This window comes from Sus scrofa, chromosome X (genome assembly GCF_000003025.6).
Source record: "Sus scrofa isolate TJ Tabasco breed Duroc chromosome X, Sscrofa11.1, whole genome shotgun sequence".
In the NCBI taxonomy this organism is placed as follows: Eukaryota; Metazoa; Chordata; class Mammalia; order Artiodactyla; family Suidae; genus Sus; species Sus scrofa.
The window spans coordinates 18,592,500-18,615,850 of NC_010461.5; the positions used below are offsets into that span (position 1 = coordinate 18,592,500).

Consider the following 23,351-nt stretch of genomic DNA (forward strand, 5'->3'; position numbering starts at 1 on the left):
TGTGTGTGTGGTTCACTTAGTTATGAGTACAGGAATATGTCTTTGTGTCTTTCTTCCAGGGGACTTCTTTTCTTCACATAAGTTTTGCATAGTGTTAGTTTATTTATGATGAAGAACAAGCCCCGTTATTATTTAGCTATTGTTGTGTAACAAATTACTCCAAACTTAGTGGCTTAGAACAATATCTATTTGTTGCTGCTCATGAATCTACAGGTTGGTGGCAAGATCTTTCTTAACTGAGCTAGGCTCTATGGGACTTACTTATGCTTCTCTGGTCAGCTGTGGGCCAGCTAGGTTATTTTGATGTCTACCATGGCAATTAAAAGAGATATATGTGCCAGGGTTGTTACTTTTTTCATTTTGGGGAGGAGCAAATTTCACTTTATATGAATCAGATGCTACGTGAGTGTGGTTAAGTTTCTTATTAAACATTGATTATGAGAGCAGTCATTTTCTTTGTTGACACACCCCGTCAGGGAAGTCGATTACAGCCTACATGCACCACTTTGAGATGCTTCGTCTTAACAAATGTCCTCATGCGATTGCCACACTGTCTAATCTCCTTTTAGGTTAAGCACTGTGGCGGTTTTGGGTCTGTTTTGTTGCTGCTGCTGCTGCTGTTTGGTCTCCTGTAAAAAGTATGTTTTTGACAGAGCTTCAAAACTTAAGTGACTATCAATCATCAATGCTGTAGGGTGTGAGCACTCTGGGGAACTTGGTGGAGAAATGGGAGGACACTGAAAAGTTGGGCTACAAGAAAGGAAAGTTAAAATGAAATTCAACCAGCTTTCATTATGTTGCCCTAGGTAGACCCTTAATAGACCCAGTCCACCCCTGTCAGCCTTAGACAAGTCTTGTTATAGAATTAAATTTAAGAAGGTAGTTAGGATGTCTCATGAGAAAAACTGGATGAATGTGATGGAGACTGGTGGAGAAAACATCATAGACAGAAGGATCTCGGAAGAAAGTAGAAGCTAGTTAATGCCAAAACTAGAGCACTAAGCTCTGGGAACATTTACAATTCTATTTTCTTTTGAAAGGGAATTGAATGTTTAATCGGATAGGCTTGAGTATTATACAGAAAAAAGGAAATGGCTGCTTCTTATAACCTGCTACCAAACCCCTCTGATTGTAATTTAGTTTCATAATTATATTAAATCAAGTTGTAATCCCTTAAAAACTCAGCACTCTTTACCTACTAATAGTGCAATCAGTCTAAATGCCATTTAGAGTTAGTTTAAGGCAGAAAACAATATTTAAAACCAATTTTCAGTCTCAATTCATGAAAAAAATCCCATCACTCTATCTTATTTATAATAAACTCATTCGAGTAGATCCAGGCACAATATAAACAAGTGATGGAAAATCCCTAGGAGGTTTTGGCTCATACATTCCGAGCAGACATGCTCTGGAAAACACAGACATTCTCAGAAAACTGCAGTCTGCTGAAAATGCCAGGAGATTTCAGGAGCCTGGACTCTTCATTAGGGCTTGGCATCTTTCATTGTTTTTGCATAGGGAATAGGTTAACACTTTCTATCTGATCGGCTGTATGCCCAACTTTTTTTTTTTTTTTTCTGATCCTGTTTGAAATGGACAAGATCTAAGGGCAGAAGAGAAGAAATGTTCTTGGGCCTGAGGAATGTGGATGCTGCAGTGATCCAAATTGTGACCTATGAGAGCTCAGCTCATTCTTGGCGAGTTGAAAATGGGGCCCAGGCAGCATGGGAATGACAGCTCAATGAGACGGAGTAGAGTCGTGGGAAGTGCAGAGGCTATAAAGCTTGATGGACCTGTCTGACTTTTTGCTGTACTATTATAAGTTGTATAACCTTAGGCAAACAGTTTAACCATTCTGAGCTTCAGTTCCCTTATCAGTAAAATGGAAAAAAAGCATAACTATGTGCAAAGGTTGACAGGATGGTTGGCTTAGATTATATTAGTAAACACATGGAACCCAGAATTCTGCCCTTCCTTCCTCCTACCTTTTCTTTCTCTCTTTCTTTCATTCAAGAAGTCCTGACTGAATGCTATGCCAGATGCTGTCAGTGGCCTGTCCTTGTTCCCATGGATCCCTATGTAATTTTGGTGCACATGACTCCTGGTGTGTTTTTACTCCCAAGAGCCAGCATCTGTGTCTCTTTGTTAAAGGGTTGCCCTCAAGCTGCTCAAACCCATTTTGCCTGAAGAACCAAAAGGACTTTGGAATTTACATCCACTTGTGGGCATCAGTCACCAATCATTGAACTGGCAAGAAGGAATAAATATTCATCATTCCCTCCTAACAGAGACAATGCTGAAGTCAGGCTATCTCTAGAGGTCACTTGCCAGACCAAGCCTCTTAGCATCCTTGGGAGTTAATGTTCTATCCTTGCTTGGTCTCTTTCCCTTCTTCATTCCATTTCTCTCGTCCCCAATGAAGTTATTGGGACTACCTCCTGATAATCCATTTTCACATGAATCCTTAGCCAAGGGTTTGCCCTTGGGAAGCCCCATCTAAGTCATGGACCTTTCCTGTACTTCATTAGGTGCTAGGTGCTAGGGAGGCTGCCGGCCATGAAGGAGTCAGACATGGTCTTCCTCTCCTGCAGTATGCACATTTTACTACCTGGAAACACTGTAGTGAGAACACATGTAAAATACAGTAAAAGCTGTATTTTGGATGCTCTGTACAATTCTACACTTCCTCTATGGGGGGAAAGAATATAAGCTTTAGAGTTGGAACTTCTGAATCTGTGTCCTGACTTGTTTATGTAGTAGCTGTAAAACCCTGGGTAACTGCCATTTGATTCACTGAGCCTCATTTTTTCCATTTACAATAAATTTACTAATGGCTGCCCTGTTAAACTCACAGGGTTACCATAGGGTGACGGACCAAAGTAAAGTATAATATGTGAGAGGCTCCATAGCATGTAACCCCACGCTTAGTCATTACCCGGAGATATTACGTGAACAGTTGACAAGCAAGGGCTTTGAAAAATCAAAGTACATCATGCCATTTTATAGAACATGTTACATATTTTATAAGGCACTGCTTTAAAAATTAATTTTAATGTTTTTATCCTTGCTGAATTAAACAAGCATGATTTGATAGGGTCAGTATGTCATAAGCTTGATGTGGTTAAAATGAAGATCAGGCTGATGCATAAAGCAGGTAACACTATAGGTGACAGCAAAATGTAAACACAGCTCTTGGTGGTGTTCTGCTTAGTGTGAAATGTTGACAAAGAACAGAGTAAAATGAAATAAGTCCCATGAAGAAGCACTGCCCCTGATACTTACCTTCCCAAACCCCCTACTTCTGGGGGGGGGGGCATTAATAGGTGCCCAATGTAATTCCATCTTCTGCTGAACAACTGACACTCCTCTTGTCTCCTCTGCTGGTGTAGATAGCATCCCTTTGATGATATAATCCATTTTGGTATTCGAGAACCAGGTTCAACAGTTTTGTAGGAATCTCTGTGCCTTCATGGTATTGCTTCTGGAAGCTAAAGCCCTGAGATGGCTGATTCAGATTGTCCAGAGTTAATTACATCCATGGATGGTTTTGATGGGAGAATTCAAAGTGGGTTAAGTTAAAAGGGGACATTCTCTGGAGGAATACAAGAGTGTGTCTAAGATGCTAAGGGCAAGACATGCATTCACGCCTCACACAGGACCCAGAAAGTCAACATATAATTGAAGGCAGGCCCCCTCCTATCTGTACACATTTCTCTCTTGGAGATCACACAGTCTTTTATATCTGCTAATCTCTGTTACTGGCTTCATACTTCTCTCACTCTTCAGGCTGATTCTTCTGCTATGTTTATATTTGGCACATTTTAGCTGCCCTTAAATGGTGGCCTTCAGTTGAGTTTACATCAGCTTACAAAATGACTGTCTACAGCTAGTTGTCCTGACCTTTCTCTGTCCCAATACCAAATGGTGAAAGGTATTTTTCTTGCCAATCTAGATTCTGAATTGGTTTGCCTGGGTCAAGTGTCCATTCCTGGTCCAATCAGCTGGAGTCAATGAGTAGTGTGAGCATAGCAGTGGCATGGCTTCAGAGTCTCACCTCTGAAGGGGAGGAGTACTGTTACAGAGGTGGAGCTCAGGGTGGGCACACATCCTAAAACATATTTACTACAGTGATTTAGATGGCTTCCCAGGCTTGCTTGCTCTGTTTCTATCACCCACATCTATTTAGCTCTCAGGAAAAAAAAATCGCCACAAACCAAGCAGTCGAAGACAAGTCTGACAGGACCATCTGGACTCATGTAATCTGACATCACTCTGGCTTGTCTTAAACCCATCCTTCTTTTGAAACTTAGTCTTTTGACAGTTTGCTCCCAAGCAAGAAGGACTATATAAAGGAAAGGATACTATTTTACTTTTTCTAATACAGAATCTGTCATTATTCTGATATATTTTTTTCAAAGGGATTAAAATTTTTTTAACTCATTAGCTTCTTGGAAATGGTTATTTTCCCAGGAATTCTAGTGGAGCATTCATTTCAGTGACGAGTAAACAAGCCAACATTGCTGTCAAGTATTTCATCAGCACTAAAATTATACTTGATTAAGGCCAAGATGGGACTTTAATTTCTACAATCTGATTCATGTTTCATGGCCAAAGTAAAATAAGACAAAAAGGAGAAAAGAGGCAGGGAATCTGCTTTTGTGGCTCCAACAGATCTTTCTAGTTGGTGTTCCCTCATAAAGCCCTCTGGGGTGAGATACTCTTTCTTTCAGTCAAGAGGCACTTGCTAGAAGCTACAGGAAGTTATTGTTCTCTACCAGAATGCTTTCTCTTCAAATGATGAATCTGCTCTGAGAAGATACCCAAGTTCTTTTGTCTTCACAGAAGGAAGCCTATAGATCTGAAACCCTGCAGACTTGTCATTGTCAAGAGTTTGGAAACTTTGGGGTGGCCTGAGTTGTGACTGGGCTGTGGGCAAGACCACTGAGTTAGACACCTATGTAGCAGCTCAGTTCTCGAGTGCAGAGACTTCCTTAACGCCAAACATATACCAAGGCTTTAAAGTACAGTAGCTCCCACTTCAGGCCAAGCTCACAGGCCTCAAACTCTGATTTTGCCCTAGGCATGAGGACTCTTGCTTTTACTCTCAAGGAGGTGGAGTTGCAGAGACCAGCGATGAACACAAGATTTTGTGAATCAGGGGTCAGCTCTGAGCTTCTCCTGTTAAGAGGTGCGTGGAAGTTGCCACACTCATCAGTGAGCTATTTGAGTTGTGGGTTGGATCTTTGCCATTTGTCTCTGCAGATTCTTTCTGCTCTTTTCCCAAGCTGTTCTGTCCCAGTAGACTGATTTCTTATAGATCGTCTCTGTGAGCTCCCTTGCCCTTTGGCTTTTAGTTGGTTTTGGCCAATGTGAGTTCACAGTAGGAGCTAGGTGGGTAGGAGGAGAATGAGAATCTGGGCTTTCATTCCCCTTGGCTCCCCCCAACCCCCGCCCAGTCATCATGGGTTGGCTTCCTCTGCCAAAGGCAACAATTTGTCAGGTGGCTAGTGCCCTTGCCTTTTCAGGCTTGAGTAGTAACAGCTCCCTGCTATGCTGTCCTCTGAGTACTAGATGACCCACTGTTGGATTTCCTGAAATGGACCTTTGTAAAACTCAACCCCATTTGAGTGTGCCTTTATCTTTCCTGCCAGAAACCTGATACAAGAAGGATAGCCCTTACATCCTCCCATGGCTTTCTCTCCCTAGATATACTTCTAGTTATCTAACTTGCTTTACGGCTAGAGCAAAACAAACAAAAAAAAAAGTGAACCAATTTTAAAGGATACTGAAAGGATGCTGTGTGAAAAAATAACCTCCATTCCCTATTACTCTAATAATTTCTTTATTAGGAGATGGAATCTTTCATTCTATTTAGAGATAAGGTTTTAATTTAAAAGATGCCTGGAAGAGGCATCACATTCAGTACTTTAAGAATAATTGAGAGGATTAGAGCCAGGGCCTAGACATTGAGAATACAAAGATTACCTCTGCTCTCAGAGTTTATAGTGTGAGCCAATAACTGACAATACATTCCTTCTCCATAGTAGGTTTTGCTAGAGAAATTGGAAGGCTCTGGGCTTTTGGTGACAGAGACAAGCTTAGGGAAAGTGGAAAATGGGAGCAGCTTATATAAGCTCCAAAGACAGATAAACTACCTCTCTTATTCCCTCCTTTATTCTAGCATCTTTGGGTTCTTTTCAGAACTTGAAGGAATCTGAATGATCATTTATACTGTGTCTCTCCTGCACAGATGGGAAAACTGAGCTTCACAGATTATGTGGCTTACCCAAGTCAGGCAACTGAACCCTTGACCCCTCCTAGTTTATTCAGAAGGCCTTGATGACATTTCAAAGCACAACTTTTGAAGGGCTGGTCTGTAGCTGGGCTCAGAGAGGCCTGTTAGGATGCATCAAGAATGTCTGATAATGAAGAAGGGACTGAGTTAGAAAGAAAGGCATGCTTGGGTACTTCTCTGGGTGAGTGGTATAAAGAGAGGCTTTTATGTGAATCTTATGATAAATGATAAGGAGTAAAACGAAGCACTCATACTTAGTGTCTTGAAGAGTATGCACTATGTGTTTCTGGAACTGGAAAAAATTTAACACAGCACTCTAAGAATTCGGTTGGTCCAGTTTTCCAGAGCAGTCTGGGGACAGGTAAGTTACAGAATCGATTTTTCAGATCCTTGCCAGGTAGCCCAGTTATGAAGATGTATACAAACTGAATTCTGGTATCTGGCTCCCTTTGGCCACATTGATATGGGCCTTAGCAATTAAATATCCTTGTAGCAGGCACTCATCTTCAATAATCCCTTCACTGTCTATCTAACCTCAATATTCATGTCAGTGGAGAAGGCTTCAGAGAGATGAGTGAGAAGCCAGCAGCCTTGTGATAGAACTCTCAGTGAAGGCTAAAAGGACTCAAAAGGAGCATTCCTAGAGTGATGAAACCTCACAGTGGGTGGACATGAGGCTGGGAGACAGGCCAGATGAAATCTTTTGAATTAAGGCCAGAGCGATAAGGGAAGGATGAGGAATGACTTCCAGGTAGTGTGTTTATTGCTTTTAATTTTGTTTAGAGAGGATGTATTACCAAGAGAGGTGAATTGAGGGAGAAGCAGCCCCATATTATGTATTTTAGTTGGTATTTTACCATGTTGAGATCACAAAAATCTAATTGATGGATTTATAACCACATGCATGTGTAGACATAAACATAGATAGGTCAATGCTATAGAGTTTAGCCAGACAATTAAAAGATACATAGTTTCTCTGAAATTATTGAGGTTATAGTTGTTACAGGGGATGATAACCACTGTGTGAGCTTTTTCTCTCTCTTTGGGAGGCTGCTCTGCTGATGAAAAGAAGTAAAATCTCACTTTATACTCCGACACCTCAGGAGATGAACTGGGATTGGTGACCATGAAGGATGACCTGCAAAAAGATCAAGCATTTGGGCACTAATTTGACTAGGACATTAGAGGACACTCACCCTGCAACATATCAAGGGTTTAGAATCCTTCGTATTGAACTGTGTACCTAGTGGCAGATAGGACCTCTGGGATTTCCATGATCTATATGAAAAACTACTAATACTTCTAGGCTCTGACCTCACCCAGCACTTAGCCTACTCCACAAAGACTCCAGGGTTGGAGACAGACCTACACATCTTACCCCTACCCTAATCTCCTAACTTAGATTCCAATTTAAGACCAATGACACATAACAATTTTGTACATTACCAGGTGCTGTGACAGCCTTAGAAATGCATGATTTTCAACTTTTATGGCTGTCTCCTTAAGTGGGCTCTTAATCTCCATAGTCTTTGAATTGTGACAAGCTTTCAAAGGAAGAGATCCCCAAACCAATGGCTTGAGCACTTTGACGTTTTGAAAGGAGCGCTTAGTTGGAGCCATTAGTTCCCTGGTGGGAAAATGGCAGGCAGCCATCACACCCAGCCCCACATTCACAGCAAATGTAGGCTGTCAGGGGGGAAACTAGGGAAACACTGTTCTTTGTGGGGCCTGGGATTTCTTTCTGTGGCGAAGCCCGAAAGAACCTATAAAATGGATGATAAGTGGGTCTGAGATTCTGGTTTTAAAATCTTGAGAAACAGATGCTAATGGAGGCATTCTGAGTCAAAATTCACAGTCACTGCCTTAGTTTTCTTCTCTTCCATTATCATTTCATGGTTGTTCTAAGTTCCTACCTTTGGTCAAGTGATTCAGCAGTTCCCTGCAACTTGCTGAAAACAAAACAACAGAACCCTTCCAAATCTGGAGGCAGTGTCCCTTTGCCTTGATTGACTGAAGGCATCTTTTTCATTGGGTTGGATTTTCAAACTTTTCTTTGGCCCCTTGTGTCACCCCATCTCTGTTGACCTTGTCTTCTCAATTAAGCCCTTTGCCCATGTGACTTAGTGTCTTGTCTCTTTTGCTAACTCCTCTCCCTACACAACCTTATCTGTTTGGATTTCCTAGTGTCTCTCATTGCTTAAGGAACAGAGGAAATGACTTCTTATCTCTATCTCATTCACTTCTGCAAGATTATGCTACTAAGGGGGCCTTTTGAGAAGGGGCTTTGGCCTATTCAAAGGCACATAGCATTCACAGACATGTACAAACTTTGCCCCTAATATTTAATCTTTGAAATTATTCTTTGCCTTCAATGCTAGCCAGTGATCTAGAGATTTCTCAGGCCTCTTAAATGAAGCCAGCTCATCCTTGGGATCTGATCTTACCAAATGCTCAGAGTTGCCACTCCTATTCAGTTGATTCAGTTTCTTCCATTGAAGCCTCAGCAGGAGCTTGATGTTGCCTTTCCAAGCCTTCTCATGACTCATTGCCACCTAGGGCAAGTCACTACTGGAACATTCCCAAAGGCTGGAACACTAGAATCTGCAAAGCAGCCACCCACCTTCACACTAAACTTCCATGTTATCAGATCTATTATTTTGTTGTAAGGTCACATAGCAATGTGTAGCCTAACTGTTGTTCTCATCTATACAAAGGAGGGGGAGGCCTGCGGAGGCTTGGATTATATTTTCTACATTACTTCTGAGCAGCTGGGTGAGCTTGAATAAATGGCTTCTCTCTGTCCTCAGTTTCTTCATCTGTAAAATGAAGTGGTTGCATGCATGATAAAATTCTTTATTCTGGAATCACTCTTCCTCATAAATTTCTATGTGGATTTTCTTTAGTTATAAAACAGATCATATTTCTAAACTTTGATCCTCACTTTACTGGCTACTCTTTTTCCTATTGTCTTAATTTTCTTACTTTTTAATGAGGTATCTTCCCAGTAAAATAAAAAATTGCCTGGTATTAATATATTTTTGAATATAACAACATTCAAATTATCTTGAGTATTGATAAAATTTTTTCAAATTTCCTTTTTAGTTTTATGTTAGTAAATTTTTATTGCAGTGTTACATGTAGAAGAGTATTGAGCTAAATGAATTGTCACCAAGTAATCAGAACCCAGATCAAGAAACATAAGCTACTCAGATGTTCCCTTTACTTCCCATTCAATTCACTCCATTTCCTCCTCTACAAGGGTAACCACTGTGCAGATTTCTATCACTATATACTTTTATTACCTGTATTTAAATAAATGGAATCCTACTATATGTACTTTTTGGGATCAGGCTTCTTTCAGTCATTGAGATTGATGGATGTTATGTGGGAAACTATAATAACTGAGAATAAACATTAGCATTGCTGTACAGCAGTTTCACTTTTCAATGATTTTCTTAAACTAGCATAAAAATTTCAGCTCTGTGTTCTTATACCATATAAATGCTGGTGATGTGTCTCTATGGGGAAAAAAGTGTACACACACACACGCATATGCTAGAAATCATAACACTGGAATGGTAGAAGGTTTTCTAACTTTCTTCCACTTATGGCATGGCAATCATTGGTAATGCTGGAGAGCTTGGTGCTTAAAAGGGGCTACCAGACTTTTTTCTAGATATTTCAGAGGATCCTTAGTCTCCTCATATGTTAAGGAAACCTTACCCTAGTTCACTGAACAAAGTACCTGCAACAGATAAACGCTACTGAATACTGTGTTAGCAACACTGTTTTGAAAATTCAGATGGGTAAGCACATAATCAATAGACAATGATCAAGAGATCAAATACTCCGGGGTCGGGACAGGAACTGAAGAAGGAAGCAGCAGTGTAGTAGTTGGCTCCTCTGGAAGGCAAAGCAAAGAGAAAGCCCAGGTTCACTCAAGTTTGGCCATGCCTTTGATAGCTGGTTGATACTTCTTTGAAAAGCTAGTTGGTTGATAGATCCTTCTAGGAAAAGAGATTTCAGTAAAATTAAACACTTCATAATTGTCAGGATTATGTATTCTGGTGAGAGATTCGATGCCAATCTGAGATGGGCATTAAAAATACTCATTTTGGGAATTATTAATGAGAAAATGTGGGAGTCCCAAGTAGGAGTATTATCTCCAACTCTTCCTTCCACAAGCCCAATTTCTCCCATACTTAGGGACAAATAGACACCCTAGAATTTTTTAATGCTTCTTCACCTTTCTGCTAAGGGTGAGTTGTAACCTTCTTCCTTTAGTATTTTCAGCAATCTCTAAAGTGAATCCAAAAGGCAGATGCACTCCATTTAGATGGAAAGTACCTGGATATTTTCTTATTCTTTCCTGCTTATGAACAAAGAGTTCTTTTATTCATTTCCTTCCTACCCGTCAGGATTTATGGCGGAGGCAGCATATTTATCCAATGTGGAATAAGTGGATAACCCAGAATCCTTTTAAAATGTCATATGCTTAAAGAAATGTCAGCAGTTCCATGTCCTTCAGGGTTCATCTAACATTTGAGGGGGACATTTAATGACTCTGTTGAGGTTAATGTGAGTTGGGGCCATCTGTGCCATAGATAAGTGAATGCCACAGGCTTTGAAGGGTTTCAACAAGCTGATCTTAAAATTTGTTTTTAACTAGTGGACATCGAAAACATGATGATGGCTTTGGCATTCTACAGTGGGACATGACCGGGGAGTTATGAAGCAGGATATGGGGATATTAGGATTTTGAAAGTTAGTGTTTAGTTCAGTTTAAGGTCTAGGTTGCAGCAAATCCTGTGTTTGTGACTATTATAGTCATCTATTCCTCCCTTTTCCTGGTTTAACATTCATTTATTCTTTAATCTTATTTACAGTTTTTGAGATTTGTTTTTAGGCAATACGTACTATTTTCTACTACTATTCTTACTAACAAATAATGAATGCTTAGTATACATCAGGCATTGTTTTAAGTACTTTACATATATTATTCTACACTGTACTCAAAATAACCTGATAAGATAGGTATTATTATGCCCAGTTTACAAATGAGGAAACTGAAACTTGGAGATGTTAAATAACTCATCCAATATCACCAGCTAGTAAGTTAGAGAGACAGTATTTGAACCACAGGCAATTTTATGGCAAAACTAATAGTCTTAACTACTATTTTTTTCATGAGTGTGACTTTTGAAGATTGTTTTCAAGTGAATGCATCTTTAATCTTAATCTGTAACCTCAAATTCACCCTCAAATATAATCTTATGGACTTATTTATTCATTGTCTTACATGTCACTGAAAAACTGCTTCCCAGTTTGTCCCTCACCAAACCAAGAATCTAAGAAGTATCATTACGTGTAAAGCATCTTATGAGCTCCAGGTGATATTAAAAAGAAGAAATAGGTTTGTCCTTGGTTGATTCAGGAGTTAACGACACGTACAATAAATAACCTGAAGTCAAATATGTGTTAAGGTCAACAAGATGTAGAAATAAAATTATACAAATTGAGAAAGAAGTAGCGTTTACATTGAACATTAAGAGTGGCTAGGAATTTGACATGAAAAGAAATGGGGCTCACTTCATTATATACAGAGGCACAGTTCATTACAGAAAATGGTGAGGCATATTCATAGAGTTTCAATAAATTCATCTGATTGGAATATGGAGTGAATCAGCAGTGTGCTTGAGCTGGATAAACTCCTATAAGGTAGATAGAGCCAGTTGTTAAATATTCAGGACATTTTTTCAGGCCAATTTTCAATCTTTGGTAGCTTGAAATTGGTCATGGTCTGTGAAAACTGGCAGATACTACAAATCACAAATTTGTTTCTTAAACTCATGAGAGGTAGTTTTCCACATCACCTGAAAGGGTTTGAAGGATGAGATTGAAATGGTTGGAAATTATCGTTGAGAGTAGTGTCTGAATGGCCCTGAATTCCAGCCCAAGGTATATAGGAATTATTCAATAAGTACGGGTAGTTTTGGAAGGTCATTCAGCAAAACATCAAAGTAACTAGTAAGGAGAATAGTGATACTTAGATGTAATTCACTGACACTTAGGATCTCAGGTATGCAAGAGGCCAATGGTACAAATATTCATCTAATGGTAGAATTGTGACTCTCCTTCCATTTTCCCTGGATCTTCCAAGTTCTCCATTAAGGGGGTGACTGGGTTTTCAAAAAGTCAGTATTTGAATGTCTATGCATTTTCTTTGCATCTAGTTATTTTATTTAGGCTAGATGATGAAAACTAAGTTTCAGCACTAATTTTAAACATAAGGTACAGCTGTCTTGCCATTTTTGGTGCCAACCTTCACAATGGATAATTAGATTATGCACATTTTAAAATAATTTGTTACAGGTGTCCCGATGTGATTTAAAATGTGTATTTATTTAAAATGTGTTACTTATAATGTGTGCAGAGGTTGTTGAAACATTATGATGTTTTGAGGTATACATGCACTGGAAACCCAGCACCCTTTTTCTGTTCGATGGTTCCTTGCAATTAATATCGTTTCTAAAATTCACCTACTGTATAACCATAACATCTATTTTTCAGGTCATGATCCAATCAGGCTTTTTTTTTTGTATCTATATTATTAAAATGATTTACTATGTTTAGCACATCTTGCTTCCTGAGTCAAGAGTATAAATATGCTTTAACAATTTTTAACAGGATTTTTTAAAAAGTTGTCTAAATTTTTGGCTAATCATAGTATACTGAAAAGGCTATGGAATTTTCAGTTAGGAGATCTGAAAAATCAATTCCTGATTGTGTACTTAGACAAAAAACTGAGTCTAGGCCTTAGTTTTGTCATCTGTGATACTGGGATACTAGTTAATACTTGGCTTGCCTTTCTGAGTAGTTGTGAGGAACAAATAAATAACAGGAATTATTTTTTAAAATCTTCAAACTGAATTACTATTAACCAGTAAATTAATGGGTAGATCCCATTCCATAATCATTCTGATTAATTGGTATTTGATTCTACACATCTCCCTGTCCCTGCTTTCTGTTACAGTCTTCCTAGGTCATATCTCTGAACAAACCTAACCATTAGTTTTGGAATCATACATAATTTCTTACTCATATAGAATTCATATTTCCATATCCTATATTCTACTCTGCTCCTCTGTTTATGGTTATAGTCAGAGAGTTAGATCTTTTGTGTAGTATCTAGATTTGTATGTGTGGGTGAAGAGAACATAAAGTTATGGAAGCAAAGGACAAAAGGAAAAACCCTTAGTAAGGAAACAATAGTAGCATTCATCTCCTAAGTATTTCTCCATGCAGTGTAATAAATGTATTCAATATACCTGTATATCTCAAGCACTAGATTAGTCACAAATAAAATGAAAGATTCTACGTTTAGCTTGAGAGGCCACTAGTCTGTTCTATGAGATTTCTAAATTTTTTTCTATTTACAGCTTGAGGTTTGAGATGATGCAATCATTTTAAAGGCTGTGTTAAGAGTTGATATATTGAAGCTGCTGATTGAGATTGTCCAACGTTTGTGAGCTGTTAAAACACCAGGTTGGTAAGTCCAATGATGGTTAAAATTCTCTGAGGATTTATTTCAAGTATCACCATAGACTTTGGTCTCAATCTTGGGAAGCACGCTTGCAAGTATGTTTCATTGTTAGGGAAAAGAGACTAAGGTAAGGGCAGAAAAGGCAACAAACAGTGTGCAGCTAACTTGAGGTTTGTGTTGTAACCTAGTTAGGATGTGTCAATAGTCTCAATAGGATGTGAAGGACAGTTCAAAGAGAGAACACAGAAGTGATCGTCAGAAAAGCCAGTTAGTAATGATCCTAGGAGGGGAAACTGACAAACCACTCTGTTGTCTCAAAGTTTTGGTCTACAGGGAAGGCTGAGAGGTTTAAAAGAAACTCAGAACATTTTAGACTTAGAACATCCTCATTTTTTCAAGAGAGGGAACTAAAAAAGTTAAATAATTTACCCACAGCTGATGCCATTGGTGGTACTTTTCCAGTTTCAGGTGACCACTTGCCTATAGAATGTTAGAATTGGTTTCCTTTGTGATTCTCACTCTTACTTTGTGTCAATGCAGTTCTGATTACTACCATTTTGGTGTCTTCAGGCTAACTTCTCAATCCAAGGCAACTAGAGTTTGTATACTTCACAAGTATTTATTGAAGGCCTTCTTCATGCCAGGTCCTCTGCAAGGCACAGGTGACAGAATGGTGAGCAAGACATTGTGATGCAAACAAAGCGCAGTTACAACCAGTCATCACAGAGACTATTTTTCATGTAATTTATTCAATTTGTGTAAATTCAATAGGAAACTAAAATTGGGGATTACAAAGTGATCCAGTGATCTGCAATGTACCATTCCTCCAATTCAAACCATCCAAAGAGAAAAGGCATATTATATTGCTTAGTCGTGGAGAAGGACCATTGTTTACCTTTTAAATTTCTTACTGAGGTTTCCTAAGGGGCCAAAGGCAATACTGTTTTCAATTTCATGCATTTATGTCCTTGAGATTTGGATGCAAAACAAATTCATTTTTTGTAGGCCTTCCCTAGAGACCTGACTGGTTCAAGCTTATGTTCCAAATAGATTTAAGAATCCAAAGCATAATGAGACTGTCCTATTCATAGCTATGCCAGCTGACTCCCCCATTCATACCTGCCTGGGGCAAAAGTAGAACAAAATAATACAAATGCATTTCCTACCCCTAAGTAGCATATTGATGCCCACTGTTGAGTCTGAATATCTAAAGTGAAAACATAATTTGCATATTTAGCCAAGGCCAGCCCTGAAATGCTTTTGAAAGAGTGTTGCAAACCTAAACACAGCTTGAAATTTGAAACCTTTTGAAAATGTAAGGGTGATAGTTTGAAAATTCTGTTATCTTGAAAGAAGTAAAGAAAATGATGAAAATATCTTTAAAAAATCAACTTTCACTTGGTTTTCAACTAGAAAGACTGTTGCTTGAAATATTTTGGAAAGCATTTTCCCCCCAGAATTTGTGATAACATAATTATCAATGGGATATATGGTCTCAGATTTCCAATAAGGGGCTCAGGGCATTAGAGAACATTAAATACACCACTGCTGCATACACCTGGTAATGTGAGGTACAAGGCTACTAAAAAGATGCTCTTCTAACTCAGGGTTAGGATCAAATTTTCCCTAGGAATATAGTGACACTAGAGACTGCTCAGTGAATGGCACTGAAAGATTTTGGAGCAACATTATTTGCCTTTTGCAGTAAGTCAATAGTCATTTTTCAGAGTTCTGTCGTGGCTCAGTGGTTAAGGATCCGTTGTTGCTGTGAGCAGAGGTATAGGTCACAGACGTGGCTCAGATCCCATGTTGCTGTGGTGTAGGCTGGTGGCTACAGCTCTGATTAGACCCCCTAGCCTGGGAACCTCCATATGCTGTAGGTGCGGCCCTAGAAAGGACAAAAAAAGAAATAGTCACTTTTCATTAAAAAAATGATTTTCATATTAATTTGGGTCAGGTGCTTTCAAATGAGTATAGTTGATGGGATCCCATTGGACTGTTCAGTAATGACATTGGCCAGAATATTGAAGTACTGTTGAAGTATTGCTAACCAGTTGGGCAGCCTAAATAGAAATGAACCTCTTTGAACTATTCTTATGTCATAATAACTGCATTTTGTCACAAGGGTCAGAATCAAGGGTCAGATCAAAATGAAATGTTTCACATTCTCATACTGTATAAGAGAAGGAAAGGTGTGGATGCTCATGGTTTAAAAAATAGTTTACTAGGTATTTTCTGATCATACAATAAATTGATATACAATGTAGTAACTGTAAAAAATTAGTACAAAAAAACCAAAAATACCCATAATCCTACCACATGGGTAGGTAGGGAAACATGGTTAACATTTTGTTATAGGTCTACCTATCCTTTTCTCTAAGCTTATTTTTGCCTTAATTGAAATCATCTCCTAGATCTAATTTTGGTGTCTGAATTTTTGCCATTGTTATGCAGAATTAAGTTGCTGCCTGTCTCCAACGATTAGAGATTTAGTCATCTTTCTTTTCTTGGTACAGAGGAGACACCCTTACAAATGAAGATTTTCCCTGTAAATATGTTTCTTTTACACAAGGGTAACTTTTACTTGGTTTTCAGCTTTTCCTATGTTTGCTGTTTCTTCAAAATAGCCCAAAACAATCCTGCTGCCAAAGAAGCATATTTTAGGGTGATCAATTCTATTCTCCTTTAGCCTCATCTTTGAAATGTCCCTAAGAAGTTTCACAGTCCAGAACCTAAGTTGATATATTTGCTCCAGATCTCACTGAACCAATCTCTTAATCTTGAGAAAAAGTCAGTTCAGTTAAACAATGTCTCATTTCAGGAGGTGGTGATGTAGGTGGGCTTCTAAAGTTAGGCCTACATAGTATAAGCAATCAAGTATTTAATAAGGCATTTCTATGAAAACATAAGGAAAAAAAATTAGTGGTTGGAGGAAACTGAAAACCCAGACTGAGTCCTAAGGGCAGCCAGTAGAAAAGAGAAGATATGCAGATGCTGGGGTTGAAGCACCTTTTCCAGTTTGAATATTTCTGATAATGACAGTGGGCATTCAGGTAAGCTTTGAGAGTGGCCCACACAGCATCAGGCACAGATGTTTTTAAAGGAGCTGTTATGGTGATTTCTCTGAAGTTTACATCGAGTTGATCATACTCAGTTCATGGGGTTTGGGGGAAAGGGTAGCTTTTGTTTTTTGTGATGTGGAGCAAATCAAAAGGGTGGGAGAAAATGGGAAATGTTAATTTGTACAGTTGTAGTCAGATACTGGAGGAAACTAGAATAATTTAGGATCCAGTACAGATGTATATAACAAAATCTCAAGTCATAGAACCAGAATCTGATAACCACAAGTCTGTATTAGTTTCTACTGAAACAATTTCTCCTCCTTTCAGTCACCCCCATTTCTATCAGAGATAGATTAATTTGTTTGCAAAATATGTCTTGTCTCCATAAATTTGGCCTTATTATTTACATAATTAGAGCAAGAATAGTGATTGATCATATAGGCTCTGTTAAATCAGCTTTGCTGGACCTGTTCATGAGAAATCTCAGATTGGACTTTTATGTATTTTTTTACTCATTACTTTTTAGGGCCACACCTGTGGTATATGGAAGTTCCCAGGCTAGGGTCAAATTGGAGCTACAGCTGCCAGCCCATGCCACAGCCACAGTGACAACACCACATCCTTAACCCACTGAGTGATGCCAAGGAATGAACCTGAGTCATGAATACTAGTCAGGTTTGTTTCTGCTGAATCACAATGGGAACTCCTCAGATGGGACTTTTAAAAGCAGCTTGAGTCCAGGAAACCAAACCAAGGACTCATCATCAGATTTTGCCTGTGAGACCTATAGATTTGAATGAATTCCTCTTCTTGAGGTCCCTCAAATATCCTGAGGTTTCTGCATCTGCCAGGAGGTTTCCTTCCTTACTCACCTGGTTAGGCTGATAGGAACCCTGTTTGTTTTACAAGGGGCTATACTGGCTCCATAAAGTCAACCTTAGATCCTTAAAGCTGTTGGGTCATACCTGAGTCTATGAATATCATTCACATATATGATATGTCAGTCAAAACCTTGGTAATAAAACCATATTGAACTTATTCAAATAATATTGCCATGAAAATAAGAATATTGACTAATGGTTTCTGAGGTTTGGTGGGATCAAGGTAGGGAGGAAAATGTAATTGTTTCATCTTTGTTCACAAAGGTATACTTTATCAAGTTGCTGTACGTCCTACATGGCTTGAGAAAAGGTTTCCTTAATCTAGAAAAATAAACAGTATTTTAAAGTAAAAGGCATAAAATTTTATAATCTTCCTCATAAGTCTATTCAGTCCGATGTAATTGATTCCTGATTTGTCATTGTCATGAATCTCTCTGAAAATGAAACATGTTTATAAAATCATCAGAGTAAAGCAATAGCTGTTTGTAAATGACAAAAGACTTTAAAATGGCAATGGTTAAAGATATTATGAGAGACTGTTACTGACAAGGAAATTTGGTTAAATCTGTGACATAGAATTCTAGTTATTGTCTTAGAATCTAAGTTATAACATTATATCATGACATATCAGATTTCAGGAATCTCATACAAATTCTGGAACACTTAAAACATATACAGGTGCAACAGGAAGAAAGCTTAATATGAATCACTTCTTATTTGACAATGCTTCCTATCTAATTTAACACCTCAATTAAGCCTAATTAGTTTGGTATCTTTCTTTTATAAGGAGAGAACAGAAATCTTTTGAAATATTCCAAGTGCCCTTTGGAAAATCCCAAAGTTACTTCCAGCTCAAAAAGACTTAATTTAGTATATAATTTTTGAAAGTTCGGCAAACATATCAAATGTTCTGGATACCTGACTAAATAGGATCACAGATCATTATGAAAAATAATAATATATTTAAAATGACAAAATATTTTAAAGGCAAATATAGAGGGTTACATAGTTACGGGCAAAACTTTGCTCATTTAATACTAAGAAGATGGGGTTTTCTTAAGTAATCAAAGATCTGATTAAGACAACATGAAGCACAGGAAATTATTTTGACAAAACAAAATCTTTGTTTTTCTAGGCAGAGGAAATCCTTCACAATCTCTTTATCAAGAGCAGACTAAGCCGGTCTCCTGAAGATGGCGGAAGAGTAGGGGGACACGCTTGCCCTCTCCCACAAACACAACAACAACAACAAAAGCACATCTACAGGTGAATCAACTGGCACAGAACAGCAATAATCGCTGGCAAAAGAACCTAAACTCCAATAACCGCAAGAATCTCGTGACATAACTGGGTAAAACAAGAGAAAAGAGGAGAGTGAGACAAGGGGAATCGGGGCTAGACGGGCTCTCCTGAAAGGGAACTGTGGAGGAGAAAGGGATCCCACACCCTGGAAAGTCACCTATGATGGAAAGATCAACCAAATCAGAGAGATCTCCAGATGCAGAGAAGAGTGCAGCAGTAAGTCTGAGATCTGAAGAGTAGAGTGAGCACCAAACAGATCATCTGAAATACTGGCGCATTCACCAAAAACGGAGACTCTTGGGTGGTGGCTGGGCACCAAGACCTCGGCTCTGGAGGTTAGTCCCTGGAACGGGCTGGGGTGGGCGGTGCAGAAACTGCTTGGGGAACTAGAAACCGGTCAGTTGGGTTTGCAGGGAAGAGACTGCCCTGGGGGGTCTAGGAAGAGATCTGTCGGATTGGCTGGGCAGAGACTGCCTGGGAGTCTAGCAAGTGGAGCCTTGAGGGAGCAATATACTAAGGGCTGGGGAGTGGAAAGCCACATCAGAGGGTACTTGGGAGAAGAGCTGGATCTGCAGGAGAGACAAGGCACCAGTGTTGGGGAGGGTAGAGGAGAAGGGGTGGGCCACTATAGAATACTCCCCACACCACAATGAGCTCACTTGCCCACGAGCTATCAGAAAGCTGTGCTTCCCAGTGCATCTCCCCTCCCCCTACACCATGCTTGCATGCCAGACCTGGGGCTGGCCTCACCATTTGCAGGGAGCTGACCACCGCAGGGGCTTTCCCTGCCCTGGCCTGCCTGCCTCCTGGAGGGGCTACACCCCTGCAGAGCAGCACCCACCACCGCCAGCCCCTGGAAAAGGACTGTAGCCCAGAAAAGCTAGAACAAGCTCGGCCTGGCTGTGCAACATCTGCCTCCATCCCAAGGCGGTCCTCCCAATCCTTGGGTTATCAGTGGCCCAGCTAGCTGCTCCCACACTCAGGGGGTGCTGCACTCCTGTGGAACAGCTACTCAGCACTGCCAGCCCCCTGCAAGAGTCCCCACAGCCCAGAAAAAGTAGAACAAGCTTGGACTGGTCGTGCAACATCTGCCTTAATTCCAAGGCAGTCCTCCAAATTCAGCTGCCCTGGGGAAGAGCCCCTTGGGTTCTCAGCAGCCCAGCTAGCTTCTCCCACCCTCAGGGGCGGGTACTGCATTCCTGTGGAACAGCTGCCCAGCACTGCCTGCCAGCCACCTGGAAGAGCCCCACAGCCCAAAAACACCAGAGCAAGCTCTGTCCGGCTGTGTGAAATCTGCTTCCATCTCGGTGTGGACCTCCCAGTCCTGTCTGCCTCCTTTGCTTCAGAGAGACCCTTTCAGCCCCGCCCACCCTCATAAAAAGCCATGCTGCCTCCAAAGAAGACTGACCAACAATGCCAGCCCTCAGGAAACATTCCATAGCAGTGCCAAAGCAAGCCCTGCCTGGCCACGGGGAGTACAGCTCCACCAAGAAAAACAACAAGCAAGATGAAGAAGCTGAGAAACCACCCCCAGTTAAAACAACAGAAGAACTCACCTAAAGCAATCAACAATGAAACAGACCTCTGCAGTCTGACAGACCTGGAGTTCAAAAGGGAAATAGTGAAAATACTGAAGGAAGGAAGAGAAGATATGAACAGTAATGCAGACGCCCTCAGAAAGGAACTAGAAAACATAGGGAGGAACCAAGAAAAATTAGAAAATTCATTTGCAGAGATACAAGCTAAGGGCACTAACCAGAATGAATAATGCAAAAGAATGAATTAGTGATATGGAAGAAAGAATAATGGAAATCACCCCATCAGGTCAGCAGACAGAAAACCAAATCAAAAAACATGAAAGCAATATAAGAGACCTATGGGATAATATAAAGCAGGCCAATCTACGCATAATAGGAATTCCAGAAGGAGTCGAAAAAGATAAGGGAATGGAAAATATATTTGAAGAAATTATCACTCGAAACTTCCCAAATCTAAAGGATACTGAGTTCAAGATACAGGAAGCACAGAGGGCCCCAAAGAAGTTGAACAACCCCAATAGACCCACACCAAAACACATTATAATAAAAATGGCAAAGGTTAATGATAAAGAGAGGATCCTAAAGGCAGCAAGAGAAAAGCAGAATGTTACCTACAAGGGAACCCCCATAAGCTTATCAGCTGATTTCTCTACAGAAGCTCTACAGGCCAGGAGGGAATGGCAAGAGATATTTAAAGTGCTAAGAGGAAAAAATATGCAACCTAGAATACTCTATCCAGCAAGAATATCATTTAAAATAGAAGGGGAAATAAAAGTTTTTTCCAAGAAACAAAAGCTAAAAGAATACAGCAATACAAAACCCAGGGTAAAAAAAAATATTGAAAGGGCTTCTCTAAACCAAAAAGAAAGGATATTGAGGAACCCACAATCAGCAGTCACTCAAATAAGCCAGCATACAGATTTAATCATGAACATGTTTAAAACAAAATAACATTAAAAAGAAAAAAGAGTCATCAAAATCATTAAATGTGGGAAAGGGAAGTAAGGAAATAGACTCTGTTAAAAATTTTTTTTAATTTCTCTTCTTAATGTTAGTATAGTAATGAAGTGTTTGAACCTATAGGACCATCAGGGTAAAACACACGATTATAGGAAGGGGTTACCATACTTTAAAAACAGGGTACCCACAAACCAAAACCAAACATTGCATTCACAAAAAATGAAAAAAAAAACCACTCAAGCAGAAAATAATCAGAGACCATCCAACCAAAAAAAGAAAGGAAGAATGGAGAACCATAGAATCAACTGGAACACGAGGTTTAAAATGGCAATAAATAATCACCTATCAATTATCACCTTAAATGTCAATGGACTGAATGCTCCAATCAAAAGACACAGAGTGGCTGAGTGGATAAAAAAGCAAAAACCTTCAATCTGCTGCCTACAAGAAACTCACCTTAGGAAAAAGGATACATATAGAATGAAAGTGAAAGGGTGGGGAAAAATATTTCATGTCAATAGACATGACAGGAAAGCAGGAGTTGCAATACTCATATCAGACAAAATAGACTTTAAAACAAAAGCCATAAAGAAAGACAAAGAAGGACACTATTTAATGATTAAGGGATCCATCCAAGGAGAGGATGTTACTATCGTCAACATATATGCCCCAAATACAGGAGCACCCAGATACATACAACAAATATTAACAGACATAAAGGGAGATATTGATGAGAATACAATCATAGTAGGAGACCTTAATACCCCCCTCACATCAATGGACAGATCCTCTAGACAGAAAACAAATAAAGCAACAGAGATCCTAAAGGAAACAGTAGAAAAGTTAGACTTAATTGACATCTTCAGGATACTACATCCAAAAAAATCAGAATACACCTTCTTCTCAAGTGCACATGGAACATTCTCAAGAATCGACCACATATTGGGACATAAAGCTAACCTCAACAAATTTAAAAGTACAGAAATTATTTCAAGTATCTTCTCTGACCACAATGGTATGAAACTAGAAATCAACACAGGAAAAGAACTGAGAAAAAACTAACTACATGGAGACTAAACAACATGCTACTAAAAAATCAGTGGGTCAATGAGGAAATCAGGAAGGAAATTAAAAAATACCTTGAGACAAATGATAATGAAGACACAACCTCTCAAAATCTATGGGAGGCCACAAAAGCAGTGCTCAGAGGGAAATTCATAGTGATACAGGCCTTCCTCAAAAAAGAAGAAAGATCTCAAATTGACAACTTAATCTTCCACCTTAGCGAATTAGAAAAAGAAGAACAAAAAAACCTAAAGTCAGCAGAAGGAAGGAAATTATAAAGATCAAAGAGGAAATCAATAAAATAGAGATTCAAAAAACAATAGAGGGAGTTCCCGTCGTGGCGCAGTGGTTAACGAATCCGACTAGGAACCATGAGGTTGCGGGTTCGGTCCCTGCCCTTGCTCAGTGGGTTAATGATCCGGCGTTGCCGTGAGCTGTGGTGTAGGTTGCAGACATGGCTTGGATCCCGCGTTGCTGTGGCTCTGGCGTAGGCTGGCGGCTACAGGTCCGATTAGACCCCTAGCCTGGGAACCTCCATATGCCGCGGAGGCGGCCCGAGAAATAGCAAAAAAAACCAAAACAACAACAACAACAACAACAAAAAAGAATCTGACTAGTATCCATGAAGACACAGGTTCAATCCCTGGCCTTGCTCAGTGGGCTAAGGATCTGGTGTTGCTGCAAGCTGCAGTGTAGGTTACAGAT

General features: G+C 39.6%; 1 long non-coding RNA gene across 1 annotated transcript in view; it reads left to right on the forward strand.

Annotated features, from left to right (window-relative positions):
• The window catches only part of LOC106506923, a 99,924-nt gene that overhangs the window by 71,166 nt on the left and 5,407 nt on the right, over window positions 1–23,351 (forward strand). Inside the window, exons 2-3 of the long non-coding RNA XR_002340835.1 lie at window positions 13,735–13,840; window positions 18,917–19,418. This is a non-coding gene — a long non-coding RNA (uncharacterized LOC106506923). The remainder of the gene's footprint in view (window positions 1–13,734; window positions 13,841–18,916; window positions 19,419–23,351) is intronic.